This window comes from Habropoda laboriosa, unplaced genomic scaffold (assembly GCF_001263275.1).
Source record: "Habropoda laboriosa isolate 0110345459 unplaced genomic scaffold, ASM126327v1 scaffold10, whole genome shotgun sequence".
NCBI lineage: Eukaryota > Metazoa > Arthropoda > Insecta > Hymenoptera > Apidae > Habropoda > Habropoda laboriosa.
This window is the reverse complement of record NW_017100129.1, coordinates 747,372-752,277: the sequence shown is the minus strand read 5'-3', so window position 1 is coordinate 752,277 and position 4,906 is coordinate 747,372. Positions and strand designations below refer to the sequence as shown.

The 4,906-nt window shown below is 41.9% G+C and overlaps 1 protein-coding gene across 1 annotated transcript in view; it reads left to right on the top strand.

The window, feature by feature from the left end:
- The window catches only part of LOC108571439 (putative oxidoreductase GLYR1 homolog), a 24,175-nt gene that overhangs the window by 14,504 nt on the left and 4,765 nt on the right, over positions 1-4,906 (top strand). The gene's annotated exons all lie outside the window — the stretch shown is intronic.

Here is a 4,906-nt window from a genome sequence, read left to right as displayed (position 1 = left end):
TCTGCCTACGAAGTCACGATTAAATGTGATTCTGACACTCGTTTCCGGGAAGCACGGAAATTAACGCATTTCGCAAGTCAAATGTGACGCGAAGCGATTTTTCTTCCTTGGTTGTAAGGAATTTTCTTTTCTTTTTTTTTTAACGTCGGATTATAATACACGGTTGATGTTATTAGTTTCACTTGAAATCATTCTGTTATCGTCTGGCACCGATCTGGCATACCTTTGTGGTCTTATGTTTTCACTGCGCACAAAAACGTGACTATAGACGGTATAATTATTGTTTTCACAATTACAAGGAGCGTTCGAAAGCGTGTCTGCGCGATAATTATGCCTCGGCTAAGAGGATACGCAAAACATGAAGCGAAAGTAATTCGGCAGAAGAATATTTCGAGAGAAATATTTACTCCTTTAATAGAAGGTCGTGGTGACTGAACGCATAATGGGTCTGCCATTCTATAATGGAAGAAAGGTAGTGCTTATTTATAAAACAGGGGTGACTTTCAGATCTTTACAGCGTTGACATTCTTGTTAAAAACTAAACTTTTTTCTTCTGCGAATTACTGTCGTTTTTTTATGTTTACGTAACCTGCGGTTGTACAAGTAATAGCACGTGTTACCACGTCAAAGTTTCTCTACTTTTTCTATTATCTACTTCAATTACTTTAGCCAAGTACCTTAGCGAAATGTTACAGTCTTTTCGTACGCATATTTGCAACATCTGTTTGCGGATTGATCGAAACACGTGAAAAATTGCTTCAACTAATGTATTTACTGTAAACAAGTAGACGTCATTCATACTGGAAATGTCAAATTCGACAGACGTCTGGTAAACACGGCCGTTAAGATTTCTAGCTTGATATCAAGAAAATTAATCTCGTCTAGAGCGTAAAGCAAAATACACGAATATCGTTATCGTAATGAAACTACGGTACACTTGTAAATCACTTGTTTAAACTGTCCACGTGTATGGGTATAACAGTCTGACCTTGGCAATATATCTGACGTTCAATTTTGAATAGGGCACGATCTATAAGAGCGAATTTTCTACGTCATGTGAAGAAGAAAAGCAAGCAAAGTGAGAGGAGGTATGGTGTAATTTAGTAGTTAAAGAGCAGTCTTCAGCCAGGCTTTGAACGATCGCATGCCAATGCTGTGTTTACAACCGAGTCTCTATTAAATGTATTCTTCGCTCCTATGAATATCAAAGAGATTCAAATTGCCTGTAGTCTCGTACTATTAGAGGGGACGAGACACGAATGTCGGCAAAGATTTTCATGTAACGTATAGTAGCGGTAATTGTAAAATTACACGAAATACGAAATTCAAACGTATTCGACCACCATACACGGAAAGAAAAGTTTCGGACAAATAAATTCGATCGTTGGAAATGACATTAATAACGTATTCGAAAGTTGGGCGGTTACGTTGTCTATGTGTTCGCAGGAACGATAAATAAATTCTTGAAACTGCTGCTCCATGTTATTCTCCAGTTACGCTTACAGATACGCTTGATAAGCCTCGCTACGCTGCGCACATTCAATTCCCGCCTCTTACTCTTCCGCCATTTTTCTTTTTTCGTTTCGACATCAAATTTCACTTGGTCGCGCGTCGTGTCTCGTAAACTGGATTTAATAAGTTCGCAAAACAACGATTACTTTATCGTGCCTCTGTCTGTTTTATCGCGTTGTCCATACGTATATAGAGTGAAACGAGTTTGGCAAATAGCTGATTGAATTATGCCCTATGCTCGATTCAGAATTAACGGGATTGTGCAATTTGAGCGACGCCTGGCTAGATCGTTTTCGTAATTTGTTTCGAAACTTGATTTGCGTGCACACTCGTAACGAGATTGTATTTGACCTTGATTGCTAAACTTCTATAGGTTATGCGAAGGCTTCTCTCTCTCTCTCTCCCTCTATCTTCTTGTCGGTCATGGCCAAGGGAGGCAACTGTGCAAGGGTAGAATCATCATCTGGTTCCCTGTCCTAATTTTCTTCCGTCTAACAGTCTACAGGCTGCATCTCTGTATATTATTCCACCAGCTGGAACGTGTAATTCCTTCCATTTTCCTTTAGATTTTTCCGCGTCTGTAATCGTGTGGAAAAATATTGATTACGTTATTACGATAGCGGGACGATTAGAAAACACGTTATTTTTCTCTCGGCTAAACGTGACATTTGATCCTTGGATCGTACCGTATTAATAATTCAACAGGACGGAAACATGAATGAAAAATGAACGCGGAATTATCGACTAACCGGTGTTACGTAACGGCGCTGATAAACAAAATGGAAGAAAGAACCCGTAGAAAGGAAATGTCCTGAGTAGATTGATAGTATTTACCAAACTTTTATAGATCGCGTTTATCACGAAAGCGAAAAACACGCAGATATCAGTGCGAAGGCACAAAGTCCTCCGTGATTACTTCAAAATTACGATTGGAAAAGTTGAAATTTTTGTACGAGACATTTTATCACGTATACAATCATTTTCCAAGTATTTACGAGTTTATGGAAAGATCGGCTTTTCAATCGTGAAGTAACAGTAAAGAAAACCGTAGTCTGCGAATTCAGCTATGTGGTTACATAATACCGTTGGCACACGGTTTTTAGAGGGTCAAATATGCCAGACGGGTAGTAACAACGGTGGGAAGAGCGAGAGCGAGAGAAAGAGACGGGTAGCTATTTTAAAGGACAGTGCGTTCGTTTTTGCTCGACGATGGTGAGAGAGGTGGGAGACTCAGGTATAAAATTGGCATAAAATCATTTTTATCGCGATGAAAGCAAAATGGAGTAGAAAAGAATCGCTAAAGGGTATGGAAGCGCGCGTTAGCCACACATAACTCGGTTTTTGTTTTATTCTTGCGCGACATGTATTCGTCAAGTAATGCCTTTCTTTATTGCATAATATCGTTTGCAACTGTGTATAGTTAACGAATGGAAGGAAGCATACGTTGTTGCTTCGTATTAGAGTTGAAACGGAACGGTCGAGCGGGCCGATGTAAGAAAGGAAAGGCCTGCCTGCCTGCCTGCCTGCGGTTCGAGGCAGGGCGATAAGTGCCGGTTGCTAGTTACAAAAGAGAAAGAGAGAAGCTACCGCTGGCGGAAGCGAGAGAACCCGAAGAAACGGAGAGACACGGTCGAGCGTCGAGCAGACGTGAGTAGAGCTCGATCAGCTGGGAAAGGGCCAGCGTTGCCACGTTTCGCCGCGTGACCCCCGGCTGGCGACGATGTCGGCTTCGTCGATCAATATTACGAAGATCCGGCAACGCTGCAGCTATCCGACTCTTTATTTATACGTGTCGGTCAGACGGCGCAGGCCCGTTCTGATCCTTCCTTTGGTCGCTTTTGTCCTTCGTCGCCTTCGTTCCCTTGGCCTTTACCAGTTTATCACTGTTCTAATATTTTTCAAAGGTTAAGTGTTCGGTATATGGTTGCGACTATACGAAAAATTGTAACGAGCTGAAAACACTCCCAGTTTTTAGGCATTAGAATTCCTTACTTGCGTTTATATCTTGTCACGTACAAATATTTTTAGAGCGGTACATATAGATCGGGTTCGATCAGGGACGTACGAGTACCAAGTGCAACGCGCTCGGACAGATAGTCTGAATGAACGTTGTGTCGTTCAACCTAACTTCCTTCGGCTCGTTTCGCATCACGGATATTACGACCCTATCGGTATACATACATGGGCATAGTCTTCATCTGAAAAGAGACAATTGTTCGTAACAAGCTCGAAGAATTTTTGAATGTTATCTTATCATGGTAATATATCTAAGATGATAACAAAAGGGAATGATTTTCTACAAGTTGGAACAACTTTCTATTGGCTCGGAATTTCGTTATCCATTTACGATCGAGTCCTTGAACCATGGTTAGCAAAAAGTTTCATATTCAGATAAATAAAAAAAATAGAAGTTATTATTACACTATCACGTTTCTAGAAGTTTCAAGTGTCTGTCACGGTTTAAAATGTCCGTAAAGGTATGTAAAACCTTATCTACTGTATGCATCATTGAACAAGACGTTTTTGTTCCTGCAAAGCTTTCGGTTGAATTTCCGCTGTAGGTAGCACGAGAACCAAGAGACTCGCTAATTACTCCCTTGCTAAACCGTACCCTTCTTCCACTTTGCTTTCCTCGTCCTCTCGTCTCGACATGCTCGTTCTTGCCAGCGCGCGGCATCAGCAGTTCGGTCAAATTAATTGCTAGTCGAGCTTCCGCTCTGGTATGCGGATAAAAACAATCGATGCGGAAAGTCTAGGACACCCAGAATCGTTCCAGAATTATTTCGTCTCTTTGATCGATCAAAAATAAACTCGCGCAGACTGTACATGATTAATTCAGTATGTCTACCCATTCGTCGCCTGTTATCGGGCGGGGTAATTACAGCGATTGTTTCTAAGACGATTTCTCAGAACCCTGCGGGAGTCCTTTTTCCACCTTCCGACAAATTGTTTCTCCCCATGAGAATTCTCACGCCGCCGATGCCTCGTGCACAGCCATTTTATTTCCTGATCCGTGTGCTCTGCGCGCGGTACTCTAACAATAGCACGAACTTTGCGATTAGAAATTTTATACAAACGGTTTCCACACGTTCACCGTGAGCCACAAAGGTCGATATACCCGGTTGGATCCCTCTCTACTTGTCCGCCTGTATACGATTCCACATCCGCTACCTCTGCAACACGTATTCTAGCATGCCGGTTTCGTACTTGTCCACTCATCTCACTCGACTCTCTCGTGTGTGTGTGTGTTGATCGACACGTGTACACGGTATACATTTCCGCCACCAAGTGTCCCAGTTCATTTTTGAGAAAAGAGGACACTCGTATACGTGGAAAAAAGCCCCGCCAGCCGACTAAATTAAGATCAAACCAGGTGCATCTGGAATCAGAAGAT